Source organism: Onychomys torridus, chromosome 1, assembly GCF_903995425.1.
Source record: "Onychomys torridus chromosome 1, mOncTor1.1, whole genome shotgun sequence".
Classification (NCBI taxonomy): Eukaryota; Metazoa; Chordata; class Mammalia; order Rodentia; family Cricetidae; genus Onychomys; species Onychomys torridus.
Window position 1 is genome coordinate 15,920,495 of NC_050443.1, and position 14,961 is coordinate 15,935,455.

Sequence of the window (14,961 nt, forward strand, 5' to 3'; positions counted from 1 at the left end):
TTTTCAGAATGATATCAAAGCTGACTGACTATAAACTCTGAACTTTAGAAATAACTTGCATATTTCTTGTCTTATTAATAGTTTAGTTAAGAAATCTCTTGTAGGTGTTAAACATATCTTATAGATGTTTGTTAAATTCTGTTAAGAGAATCTTTTTAAGCCAGGCGGTGGTGGCACATGCCTTTAATCCCAGCACTTGGGAGGCAGAGGCAGGCGGATCTCTGTGAGTCTGAGGCCATCCTGGTCTACAGAGCTGGTCCAAGACAGGCGCAAAGCTACACAGAGAAACCCTGTCTCGAAAAACCAAAAAAAAAAAAAAAAAAAAAAAAAAAAGAGAATCTTTCTAATAGTTCTAAGAAGTGTACTTGCTAAGGTAGTCCCTATAGAATTTCCTTATGAATATAAGCTTGTAAGAAGTATAAATAAGTATATGTTGAATGTGTTTGTGAAAAGTATAAATGTTGAATGTGTGTCTAAATGTTTAATGTAAACTTGCAAAAAATGTAAATATGTATAGTGATAATAGTTCAGTTAAGAGAGTTGTAAATATGTAATGTTTATACTAGAATTAAGTTGATGTTAATGAGCCAGAGTTTGGTAAAAGCTAAGGGAATCTTTAAGTTTGATTTGCATCAAGAGTTTAAAAAGGGCTTGGCACAGCTAAGGTTGTTACAGACATCTTAAGAACCATTCCAAAAAAGATATGCCATATCTGTCATCCTCTACTCCTATACTGGGAGGTGTGGCAGCCATAGGGATTTCTGTGAATGGTTGTAAACTCAAGAGGAACCTGGCCAAAGCTAAGTAAAGGTCAGTACTCCATCCTACCAGAGGTTGAGAGTCAAGGATGGGCAACTTTCTCTTGATAGCTTCCAGCCCAAGACAGAGTATGCTTGATGGAAAACATATTTCCATGATGGGTAATGAAAGAAATAATCATGGAGAATGACCTAAGACAGATCTCAGTCTATCTGATGGGGCCTGAGGGGCTCATTAAAAAATTAAGAGGAGGGACCTGTGGGAGCCCACAAAGGTTTTCTAGTGAGATCTAAGCTTGCTTTACACATCAGGGCTGCATTAGGGGATGGCTTGACCAGGTGGTTGGGATGGTCTACACTTGGGTATGCCAGGGGGAGGACTTTTGTCCCACCCCTTGGCATTGCTTTAAAAGCCCTTTAGTAGTGAGAGAAGGGGCTAGTGGGTTTTGACCAAGGCCCTCCTGAGGATATCCTGTGTATTTCTGTCTGTCTCTTCTATATTTCTATCTACATATTCTTTATTTCTCCCTGCTCAAGAATACCCTGGGAGGTATCATAGTCCTTTTGTTTAGACTTTCTGGGGCCTGATGGCCTACTTACTTGCAATAAGCACACTGGTCATTTTGCAGCCTGGAGTGCTCCCTTGAGCAGGGGTCATTACCTTGGCCTCTGGCTAGGTGTCTCAGTTGGCACTTCTTTTCATCTGGATCTAGGTAACAAAATGGAGCAGAGTAAATTACAAAATGGGAAAATTGAGGGGAAAATGAGCACCAGGAAGTGTATAAACAGATTAAGAAATGAAATAAAGGGAGTGGTGACTTCAGGGTAAGATCCCAACCAGCTCTTTCCAACTTGTGAAAAGGAACTAAAGAAAAGCTTAGAGCTGGGTGTGATGGGGCACACCTTTAATCCCAGCATTGGGAAGGCAGAGGCTGACAGATCTGAGTTTGAGGCCAGCCTTGTCTACAGAGCAAGTTCAAGGATAGCCAAGCTGAGGTAGTGATTGGAAACAGAAAGCTGGTGAAGATGTCATTCAACAAGGGGGCCATGTTGCAGCCCCAGGAAGCAATAGAACTTGGCAGCTTTGGCCATGTGGTTCTGGATTTAGAGTTAAAGACAGAAAAGGAGTTATGGAATAAAGATGCTGAGGCCAGGCATGAGTCAGGGGTGTCCGTGAATGGAGGCCTAGTAAAGAGGCCATTTTGTGAAGATGTTAAGTTGAAGCCTAGATTGCATTGGAGAATTCAAAATGGTAGAGATGCCAGAGCCATGGGATACCTGCTGAGGAAAGCTGGTAATAGGGAGTGGAACCAGGCCAAGAAAAAGAACTATGTTGTAGGCAACAAAGCTGAACAGAGTTGGAAATAGGGAGAGCACTTTGGCATCAGACATGGAGCTGCAGAGTTTTGAGTTTGTCCAGTTGGTTTTCAGTCTTGTTTTTGTCCAGTATTTCCTCACTATGCTCCCTTCCCTGCATTTTGGAATGATAATGTATATCCTGTGCTATTGTATGTTAGAAGCATGTGATCTGCTTTTTTATTTTGATTTTTTTCTTTTTTTCCAGAGCTGAGGACCGAACCCGGGGCCTTATGTTCTCTACCACTGAGCTAAATCCCCAACCCCTGATTTTGATTTTTATAGGGAGATTACAGTGAAGAGATTGTCATGTGTCTCAGAAGAAACATTGAACTTTGTACTTCGAAACAATTTTGAGAGTGTGACAGGTTATGGGGACTTTTGAAGTTGGACTGAATGCATTTTTTGCAATATTTTGTGGCTACAAGCCTTTAGGGGCCAGAGAGTGAAATGTAGTGGTTTGAAAGAATATGGTCCCCATAGACAGGGAGTGGCATTTTTAGGAGGTGTGTGTCACTGTGGGGGTGGGCTTTGAAGTCTTTTTTCCTTAAGCTTCCCTCAGCATGACAGTCAGTCAACTTCTTGTCGCCTGCAGATGTAGGACTTTCAGCTATTCCAGCACCCTGTCTGCCTACATGCCACCAAGGCCCTTGACATGATGATAATGGACTGAACCTCTGAAACTGTAAGTGAGCCACTCCAATTGGATGTTTTCTTTATAAGAGTTGTCATGGTCATGGTGTCCCTTCCCAGCAATAAAAACCTTAGCTAAAAACTGTTATAGACTTAAATGGGATAGTTATGAGATCACTTTGCTCAGGTTCATGGAAATAAAACTGATAATGTAAATGAAAAAAAAAAACCCGCTGGGCAGTGGTGGCGCATGTCTTTAATCCCAGCACTCGGGAGGCAGAGCCAGGTGGGTCTTTGTGAGTTCGAGGCCAGCCTGGTCTACAGAGTGAGATCCAGGAAGGGTGCAAAGCTACAAAGAGAGACCCTGTCTTGGGAAACCAAACCAAAACAAAACAAAATAAAAACACCTTAGCTAAGACAGGATATTACATTGATCTGAATCAGAATTAACAATAATGTGACATTCCTGGAGCATGGACTACAAGGAAGCTTCACAAATGTTCTTGACATTTTCATTCCTGACACACATATAAGTGAATGACAAGTCTTACTGAAATATAGCTGAGGCTCAGCGTTCATCGACATCTGGGGCACATCTCTATACTTTCTGCAGCATCATCCAAGAAAGGGCCAGCAGTAGCAGAAGATATTAATATTTATTAATACTCAGCAGCTAAAGAGTATGGCTGCCATACCTGACTACCTGAGTTGGATCCTCAGCCCCACCTGGTGGAAGAAAAGCCGTGACTCCCACAAGCTGTCTTCTGATAGCCAAATGCATATCATGGTGTATACAACCCACACATACAGACAAACGTAAGAAAATAATTAAGAAGATATTCTGTGCGCCAGCCCTACAATTATTCCTATATGTTTTGAGTTCAAGGCAGACAAGTCTCAATATGGAGAAGGCTAATGAACTAACCAATGAACTGTCTGTAATTGATACCTGCTGCCAAAGGAAAAATTTTCTCCAATGGAGTCTTACTGGGTATATCAACCTTATATCACAGCAAGCCACATTCCTAGGAGTAGCTGGCCAAAACAAAATGAATTCAATAATATTTTTGTGAATTTTTGTTTTATTTTGCAATGTTTTGGCATTTCTTTTGACTGGTCTTCTGTTTGTGTATAGCTGCATGCACATTACTCCCCACAAATATGCAAACATACACACTACACACATATGAAAATGAAAAAGTAGAGAAAACCTTGTCTCTAAAAAATACCAAACCAACCAACCAACCAACCAACCAAAAACAAACACACAAAACCCCCAAAACCAAAAACAAACCCACATAAGATCCATAGAGAAGATTGGAAGTCAGTCTTCATTGTGGAGAAGGGTGGCTCACTCACTCACACAAAATGGATCTAGAAGAGGGTGGCTGTGAAGTGTGGATCCATCAGGAAGGTGGAGGGGACAGGAGGCATTTCTCAACACTTGGTTACAAACTCCCCTCATGACTATAGGTTCTATCAACCCAGAGTCTGACATAAGTGACTTTACTTTGGTCTGACAATGCTCACATATATTATTTTTATCCTTTGGAGTATAACATAAAATTATATTTCAAAAGGGATGATTCAAACATTATATAATTTATCTTAGTACTCACAGATTTTTCAAGTTTCTAGTATTTTAGATAATGTGTTTGTGATATTTTCAACTTTGCAGGACCTAGAATCACCTAGAACATGAGCTTCTACCCATGACTATGAGGGATCATTGAGATAATTTAGTCTCTAGCCATGACTGGGAGGGATCATTGAGATAAGTTAGCCTCTGAACATGTCTATAAGGGCTTATCTATGGAAGGTTAATTGAGATGAGGAGACACATCTTGAAAGCCAGATTCTAGACTACATGAAAACTAGAAAGCTAGTTGAAAATGAGCATGCTACCCTCTTGCTACTGTAGATGCAGTGTGACCAGCAGCCCCAAGCTCCTATCACAATGACTTCCTTTTGCTGTGATGGGGTGAACCCTAAAGCCCAGAGAAAAAACAACAAAAAAATGCTTCCTTCAGTTGTTCTTTTCAGCTATTTTGTGCTAGGAGCAAGAGAATTAGTGCATTATTATATAGCCATCTGTCCTCAGTTTTCAGTTTAATTCCATTTGTCAAACAACATGTTGTGTATGACTTCGATTCCTTGAATGTATTGTTTATAGCTCAGAATATAGCTCTGTCAATAAACATTCCCTGCATGTAAGAATTCTCTTGTCATTGGGAAGTTTTTGCATAAATATGAGACCAAGTGGGTTGTGTCAACTTTGTCAAAAAGATGAGTAGATGTCTTACAACAATTCAGGAACAACCAGAAGACTGCAATATAGTAGTCGTTCAATAGAGCACCTGCTAATTCCCGGAGGTCAAGAAAGCAAGGCTTTGTGTAGGAAAGAGTTGTTGCCTTGAAACATGCTTGGCTACAAGAGCCGATGACAAAATGACATCAGTCTATAGTTGAAGAGAAACTTAGCCAACAGATGTACTCACAGAAGTCTCTTTTGTGTGTAAGGTCATGCAGGCCTTGTACACTTTTATGGCCTTTAAAGGAGTATAGAAATCATTTCTGCCATAGGTATGTATACATGAAAGCCCTCCCTTCAAGATACTCTGATTCCACTAAAGTTTAATGTCTCCATTTTGATTCCGACAGCATTCCAGTTGTCTTCTGTCCACTTAGACTACGTTCTGTTACTTTTCTGGGTTTGTTCCGTCAACTGAGATTGAAATGATTTCAATGTGATGGTAGATTTGGCTGTCATTTCTTAATTCTATAGCAAGTTTTTCCCTCCTTTATTTTTGAAGCTATGCTATTAGGAGTACATTATGAGTTTATTTTAGTATTTAGACACAGTTTTACCATATTGTCCTGTGGAGGACCCCAAAGCAGCTTGACTACACAGCAGCCATGACAGGCTTTGGGGCCTCGACACAGCTTCTGTGAAAGGCTTACTGGCAGGCAACACCCAGATCCAGGAAAAGCCTTAAGCTGATACCACCCAGGGATCTACCCAGGGATGACATCCCAAACATTCCAACCAATAAGGTGGCCAGATGTCCTTAAGTCTAGAACACACCTATTTTTGTTTTACAGATACCCCTAGACAATTGTTAGCCAATCAGGGTCTCCTGGACCCTGGAAATCTCCTCACCTCAACCTCTGCTATGATTAAAAACTCTGCCCCACCTGAGCTCAGGGCTCTCTGCTCTCACCTCACCACTGCGCTGGACAGACAGAGAGACCAAGCTCAGAGATAAAGATATTTGAAGGCTCTTTGCTTTTACATGCAGGATTCGGTCTCCATGGTGGTCTTTTGAGGGTCCCCTTGGGGGACCCATGATCTGGGCATAACATTTGGAGGCTTGTCGGGGATTCTCCAAGCCCACCCAGACCCCCGGCCTGTAGAGCCTGAAGAGCCAGCCAGTATGTTTTCTGTGTGTCTTTGTTTACCTGTGTCTACTTCTGTGTTTTCTGTGTTTACTTTGGCTTGGTTTTGTTTGGATATCCTTTTGCAAGTGGGCTTTTGGAATATCCTTTTGTAAGTGGGCCTTTGGGCCATTTGGTTATCCTTTTGTAAGTGCCCAAAATTTTTAAGTACCTGTAGATATGTGAATTTGATTTGTATAGATGACATGGGTAGCTCCCATGGGACCAGTATGAGGCTGGCATCTTTTTGGTTTTGGTTTTGTCTTTGGATGCCAGGAGAGCTGTTTTGTTGTCTTGTTGTCTTATGTGTTCTAAAAAGTTTTGTTTGCCTTCCTGTTGGAATGTCCTACCTATATGAATGTTTGACTTTATGAGAAATGTGGCAACATGTATGCATGTTTTATGCCTGGGTTTGTGTGTATGTTTTGAGTCCTAATGGAAGCTGTGCATGGACAGCCTTTGGAGTCAGATAGCCAGCATAAGGGACGGAAATTCCCTTTGGTTGAGCTGGGACAGACTAAGAATGTTCCTACTCCATTGCCTCCTTTCTCTCTGGCTGGCAGTGGGCTGGCTCAGGCAATGTCTCATTGTTATGGTACAGCATGGAATGGGCAGCAGCCATGAGGACTCAGCATGGCCTGTATGCACAACAGGGTTGAGGCCAGCCCCTGTGCAGGGAGCCTCAGGGTAGAGGCTTTGTGGTACAGTGCAGGCAGGGGCCAGCAGGGGCCTCAAGGAGCTCAGAGTGTGCCTGAGCCAGGTGGGGGCTGGTGGAGAATTGCCCTTCCAGGGTCACAGTTGAGGTCCGAGGGCCCAGCCTCTCTTATGTACTTGAGAATCTGGGTTTAATAACTGTTATGCCCAGATCATGACCCCAAAGAGACCACCGAAGACCGTGGATGTCCAGAATGCAACAGCAAGGTTTATTGTTTAAGTTTACAAGTCGCGACAGGGAAGCTAGTTCCAAAACACTCACTCGTAGTAGTGAGGCTGGGAGGAGCCTGCTCTTTCTCCGTGAGGATAGCTTTTTAAAGGCAAAAACCGCAAGCCCTTCAGGGCGGTTGGGGGTTTGGCACGGTTGCAATTTGGATTGGTTTATTTTTATCTCTGTTCTTTTTTAATTGGGTGAGAGTATGTAACCTTTGAATTTATTGGTTGGGGGTTACAATTATCATTTTTGGGGCAGTCCAGGACAAGTCCCAGGCTTTGTCCTTGAGCTGCCATGGGGGCTGGCTGGCTCAGCATGTACTGACTGTGGGGGCTGGCTCAGTGGTCCGGGCTCTGTCCATGAGCTGTCATGGACATAGACATAGTGGAGGGGTCCCAGACAGTAAACACCTGGCTGAACTTTGAGCAGTCAGAGTAAGTGCAGAAAGGCAGCTACTGCAAGGACTATGTCTTTTGTTCATGGCCCTCCCAGAAACTGTTTGCTCGAGTCTCAGGAAACTGAAATTGAGGCCTGATCTCTGAGAGAAGACTGAGCAGCCTGTTATGGCTTCTGCATGGTCCTTTCATTAACAATCTTTTCTCTCTATGCTGTTAGGTCCTTTTCCATCTCCCATAATGATGGATGGGGCTCCTAAGACCTGCCCTGGGGTTAAAACCTGACCAAGGTTTGGTTCCAAGAGCGGAATGGAATGCCACTGCCTATGGTTGCTAAGCTACCACGGCTATGTTATAAGGCTAACCGACAGTTTCTTGTCTGTGGCACAGTGCTGATGCAAATTTAGAGTTATTCTTGTAATGGTATATGCATATATTTCTGTTCTTGTTTAAAATATTGTAGCTTTATAGTATATTCTAAACTACTGAGGGAAATCACAAGAAAGACTTCGGTAAGAGTTTCTTTTTTTTTTTTTCCCCTCGAGACAGGGTTTATCTGTAGCTTTTGGAGGCTGTCCTGGAACTCACTTTTTAGACCAGGCTGGCCTCGAACTCACAGAGATCCACCTGCCTCTGCTTCCCGAGTGCTGGGATTACAGGCGTGCGCCACCACCGCCCAGCCTGGAAAGTGTTTCTAAGTTAAAAAAAGAAAGAGAAATTTTTTTTTTAAACCGGAGCTGAGGATCGAACCCAGGGCCTTGCCCTTGCTAGGAAAGCACTCTACCACTGAGCTAAATCCCCAACCCCCAAATACTGAATTTAAAAGTTAAATCTAGTTGGTTTTCATTTGAAAATTATCTGATGATTCTGCAAACTGTTATGTTAAAAATGGAGATGTGTGTGTGTGTGTGTATGTGGACATGTGTGTGACTTGGGTTTATGTACGAGTGTAAGCTAGCTTTAACTGTATGTATGTGTATATAACTTGGATCCAACAGTGCATATGTGTGCAAGTAATTATTGTTTAGAAAATATGCTTCAAACAGCAACCATGTGACTTTCCTCCATCTTGGCTGGTGACCTCATGGGCAGCCATGTGGCTGGCAACCATCTTTTAATGAGTTTGTAAAGATCTATTCAGGTTAACAAAAGCTAACTTAGAGATTGAGACCTAAGTACTTATGTCTTTGCTAAGTGTTCAACAGCAAGCTTCTAGAGAGTTTAAATAGATGGCTACATGTGTTTAATAAATAAGGTATTTGATAAATATTAAAGCTGCAACTCAATGCTTACTCTGGCAACTAAACTTTGTAATTTAAGGTTTACTCATTTAATAAGATGATAATGGGGTTTGGGGATTTAGCTCAATGGTAGAGCACTTGCCTAGCAAGCGCAAGGCCCTGGGTTCGATCCTCAGCTCAAAAAAAAAAAAAAAGATGATAATGTTTTTAAAGACATGAAGGAATCATAGTGAATAGCTGAGGTTTGCAAATGTATGGAGGGCTAGAGTTCCAAAGAGAGTCTAGTTGCAATGGTGAACCTTAGCAGTTTTGAAAATGCCAGTGCCAGGTTGTGATCACCAGAAGCACCAGCCACAGTGAAATGGAGCAGGCAGGCTATGTACATGCTGCCAATGGCAGGGCCAAAGAAATCATCCAAGCCTCTAAGTAAAAGAAACAAAAGAATTATGAACAAATCCCAGATTTTGAACTTTGGGATTGTTTGTACTTTGCAGCCTGGTTTTACTTTATACAGATTGTGATGATGCCATGTTTTCTCCCTCTTAAAGTAAAAGAAGATACTTTATTGTTGATACTGGAGAAAGACATTTGAGAGATCTTAACCTCTTTAAGAACAGTTTTTGTTTTTGTTTTTGTTTTTGTTTGAGCTGAGGATCAAACCCAGGGCCTTGCGCTTGCTAGGCAAGTGCACTACTACTGAGCTAAATCCCCAACCCCTTAAGGACAGTTTTTAAAACATTTACATTTATAAGGCTATGGGAAAATTTAAGTTTATGAAATGCTCTATATTGTTAATATTTAGACTAAAAATAAAAGGCTAAAAATTAGGGTCACAGCCATAAGCACCAAATGCTAACCAGAAACTAGAATGTTCATTTCTTGTGATGCAGCAAGACAATAACCTAAGCAGTCTGGCAAAGGGCTTGAAATAGCTTCTGACTCCATGAGTCTCAACCTTTTGGGGACTGAACCTATGAGGTTTAAGAATGTTGTCTACCTTTAATCCCAGCACTTGGGATGCAGAGACAGGCGGATGGATCTCTGTGAGTTTGAGGCCAGCCTGGTCTCCAAAGCGTGTTCCAGGAAAGGCGCAAAGCTACACAGAGAAACCCTGTCTAAAAAAAAAAAAAAAAAAAAAAGAATGTTGTTTAGTCTCCTTGACTTTTCTACATTTGTTAAGTTTAAGTTATTTAATCTAGATATTTTGTTTTGGTTTCTTTACTGAACCCATATTTGATACCAGAAGAGCTTCAATTTAAAATCATTGTTTTTAAGGCTATTTATTGTAGACTGTTAAAGAACATTAAATAGTCAGTCATAAATAATCAAGTTTTTTAATTGTAGTCAGGAGAAGTACTGATGTAACTAATTACAGGGATAAGATTTACTCAGTCCCTTGCATATATTTTCTGAGTTGCGCTTAAAATAAGTAACTAGAAATAAAGTTTGTCTATTTGGGTATACCTGGACAGCCCTCATACTTCAGAGATCTATAGAATATGGCATTTAAATGTTGACCTAAAAGCTTATTATAACACACAGACTTCCAGATCCTAGCAGTGACCCAAGGTCTCCAAAGAAAATTATGTACAAGGCACCACAACGTCTCTCCTTGGACTATGGAAATGCTGACCACAGGGTAAGATGCTCCAATGCAATGCCTGCAGCCAGGACCCAGTCCAGACTGGACAAGTGGCAGGGCACTGGAATTGATTGCACCTTTTTGCCTGGACAAAGTAAGATCAGTCTTCCATGTCCCCATTCCACAGGAAAAAACTCTGCCTTATGGGCTTGATGTTGGAAGAAGATGATGCTGTTTTGATTGGTGCCTCTAGTGCTATACAGACCTGAGTATGGACTGATCCCTGCCATTTATAGAATTGGAAGCTGCTTGGTCTGCACTCAGATATAATTTATCCTTCTCAGGTCTCTGATAGTACTGATGGCTAGGCTAGCTATAACTTTGTCAGCTTGGCAGCTTCAGACAACCAGATCTTTCTGCAAGGCTATTATATCCAGCTGGTTAGCTCATTTTTAAGAGAATGTTCTAAGATATAAAAATTTAAATAAATCATAAAGACTTAAATATGTGTCTAAGAAAGGTCTGAAGATATGAAAGCTTATAAGCTTTGAGGATCTCAAAAATGATTTAGATTATGAAAAATGTTTCAGATTGCTTTCCCGTTCTATGATATAACAGTTTAGAGTTTAACATTTAATAGAGTTCTGATAAACTAGTAGAGCAATGACTACTTACTGTTCAGTCACAAGCTCAACATTTTAGATTTATTTTAGTTGTCATCTATAAACCTAGAAATGTTTTTCATCAGGCCAAAAATCTGTGTCCAATTTATACCTGGCTGTCTGGACAGAAGGTAAATGCACAAGCTTTTAACCCAAATCTTTAGTTCTTGTTGGGACTGAAATATGAGTCCACTTCTGTTGTTTTGCAGATACCCATCATCTGCTTTGTCTATGATATGGATATCAGTACGGATTGGTGATGTTAGGGTTGGCGTTCAAAACAGAGAGCTCCACTCCGATATCGGGTCACAAATGAAGCTTTATTTTAACACGAGCTTGTGGGGCACCAGCGCGAGGAGTAGCTGGTGACCCCGAGTTTGAGGCTCACAGGCCTTTTATGAGGCAGTTCTACCAGGGCAGGGGAGTGGGGTCACCCCGAGTGCAGACACCTGGACGCCAGATGTCTCCGCAGTCTTTCTCAGAGTCTGGGTAGGTAAACGAATTCCAAGCTTATCTAGCAAGGGGTTATTTGGCAAACATTCTTTTCAAGCAATTTATCTTGCAAACACAACCGCAGGGGTCATCCTGCAAGCATCCTGTTAGCAGAGCATGATGGGCTAACTTTTCTGGTATGGGGCGTGGGGGCAGAGTGCAGTATTTTCCACTGAATCTGCAATTAGCAGAGCTAGTGGGGGGGGGCTTTGTTTCCCTTACAATTGCCCTTTCAGTGATACTAACATATCTAAAGCTTTTATGTCATTTTGTAAGATAGTTTGTATAGGCCTCAGAAGATTAAAAGAGTCATAAAACTTGGATCCACTTCACAGGGGTTGGAAGGACTCCAGATAGGTACAATATTGAGGACTATGTGGGTCCAGCCCCTTAATAGTCCCCTCCCAGTGTTTGGGAAGAATCTACAACCAGCTGATAATTAATCTTTGATGAAAAGAAATGAATCTATGTACATGAGACTTCTTAGTCCATACACTTTATTATTCTGTGTCAGTTCTCTCTCTACAAGCTTCTATTCTGCTCTCATGCCTAGCTCCTTTCTTGCCTTAGTTCTCTCTACATTTATCTGCTGTCCCCTCTATGTTCTATCTTAATACCTTCATCTTCATTTTTCCCCTTCAAGGTTCTCGTCCATCTAGTTCTTTCCCATATCAGCTCCTCTCCCATATCCTTCTCTCTCTTCTTGTTCTTCCTCATCTTGTTCTTCCCCATCTGTCTCTTCCTCATCTTCCATCTCATTTCTCTACTACTCTCTTCCAGCCCTTCAATCTAGTTCTTCCCCATCTGAGTTTGTTCCTCTCCAGTTCTTACCCATCTAGTTCTTCCATTCTCTTTTCTCTTCTCCATCTCCTTATTCTCTCAGTTCTCCTCCTAAGTCTCCCAGAATCCAGTTATAAACCAGTAATAGCAATCCCCTGGTCGAGCAAGGTCACCAGGCTTGAATTCTATGGGGTCATAAAGGCAGTAAGAATTTTCCTCAGGCAGTGACCACCAAGCTTTCTTTTACAATCCAAAATGGGAGTGGTAAAGGAGGAGGTCAACTGAGTGCTAATGACTGATTAGTATATGAAAAAGGGGATCTGTGTGCTCAATCTACATTCCTAGAAGTGGTTAGGTAAGAAGTTAGGGGTCTTTAAAGTTAGTAAGGCTGTAAGAAAGGAGGGTCTGTGCTAAATTGTGTAAAGCTATTACTTAAGGTCCACCTGACCTAGGTGGTATCTCCTTGTGGAATTTACCTTAAATCAGGGGACTAGCATGTGGTGGTCTGGACTTGTTATTTCTGTTATATCCTTAAATGTGACTAAGGGAGATATCTGATTCCAGTGCTGAAAGGGGAGTAATGGATGGGCTGGGTGAAGGAAGCCTTTCCTGAGGCTGTTATCCAAATACCTTGAATGTAAATGTCCAAATAGTGATCAGTCCACACTGTCAGCAATTCTTAGGGAAAAATCAATTGGGAAAACTATGAAGGCACACATGATTTTCATAACAGAAGACAGCTGATATATAACAAGCCAAATAACACCAAAAGCTCCCTGGAATTTGGCTGCCTCTGAAGGAATTCCTTGATCCCTTCGGGTTGTGGTTTTGCCATAACCAGCTGAGTTCTTATAATATATATATTCCTGCAGCCTGCAGCAGTACATCTTGAATTTTCCCCACTTGTCTATTCTGAAGGATGATATTTTTCTCTCTCCTGGTCTTGGAACTCATGCTCTTCCCAGTTACTAAGAAGATGGGCCTAAGGGTTCCAAATAAGTTCATAAATTTTAACTTCTGTTCCTAGTTTAAGTTTATCTCAACAGATTTCTCCATGGCTGGCAGACACCTCCAAGCTTCAGTTGCTGACTACACTGCTCTGGACTACTATGAGTTCTGGACTTGCTGAAAGCTGATGTGGACTGGCCCAGCCAATGTGATTGTTCCCTGTCTCTGCAGAGTTAGATAGCCACATGCTTCTGACAGATGCCCCATTGCCCAGCCTTTGACCAGCCTTTCAGCCTTTTAGGGGCCCTGACAATGGCGCCCCAATGCCAGCTTGGAGCATTTCCAGAAGAGAATACATCGTCCCATGTTCCCTGTTCAGAAAAGGCTGAAATGTTGGGTCAAAATGAAACTTCGTGGCATAGAGGCAAGATGGCCAACTATAATGTCCATTGACATACCAGGAAAATAGGTTCAGAGTTGTCAATAGTTTTGACAAATAACAAAATAAATTTATTAACTGAAATAGTTCTGCAATAAGATAAGACATTTGACCTTCTTTGAGCAGAACCAAAGAGGTATTATATAAGATCATAATCTGGTTGTACTCAAAGATCAGAACTACAGGGCCTTAAAAATGGCAATAGATACAGATGTTGCTGCCCTAGAAACATCTTTTAGCTAATGGCTCTTAGGAGAGGTAGGACTCATGATTGAGTTCTGTCATTGGTACTTGTGAAGAGGGAAATGTGGAGGGCCCCAAAGCAGCTTGACCACACAGCAGCCATGACAGGCTTAGGGGCCTCGACACAGCTTCTGTGAAAGGCTTACTGGCAGGCAACACCCAGATCCAGGAAAAGCCTTAAGCTGATACCACCCAGGGTTCCACCCAGGGATAAGGAAGTACCTGACATCCCAAACATTCCAACCATTAGATAAGGTGGCCAGATGCCCTTGAGTCTAGCACACACCTATTTTTGTTTTATAGATACCCCTAGACAATTGTCAGCCAATCAGGGTCCTGGACTCTGGAAATCCCCTCACCCCAACCTCTGCTATGATAAAAACTCTGTCCCACCTGAGCTCAGGGCTCTCTGCTCTCACCACTGCCTTGGACAGACAGAGACTGAGCTCAGCTTGAAGATAAGCTCTTTGCTTTTACATGCAGGATTCGGTTTCCTTGGTGGTCTTTTGAGGTCTCTGTGATCTGCTGAACTCCTCCTACCTGACCTCCATCTCACAGACATCCACCATGCAGCTTTGCCTCCCCATTGCTGGGAATGAAAGGCATTAGCCAAGTTTATTTTCACTAGATGAATTGCCCTCCTTATCACTGGCAATGTTATTTGTCCTCCATCTGCCTTGATTTTTAAAGTTGACTTGAGTCTTTTGACTATTGTGAGGATGGTCACTTTAATCTTAAACATATTTTCTGTAGTTAACACGAGTGGTTGGTTGGGTGTGACTTATTTTCGAATCTAATCTGACAGTTTATAATTTAAGCGTTTAGGGCCATTTATAATTCATTTAATATGATTAGTGGTTCTTGGGCATGTCATTGTCTTGAAATTTGTTTCCTGTCACGTTCTGGAATGAACCAAAAATTTGTGTAAATATATGAAACAACAAAAGTGACTTTGAAAGTTGAACAGTGTCGTGTTACCACAAAGGTAGATTTCTCTTACAAACACGAAGCGTTCTTTTGTATTTGTTTAGGATACCTTCACATGCTAACCATTCATCCTTCAACAGGG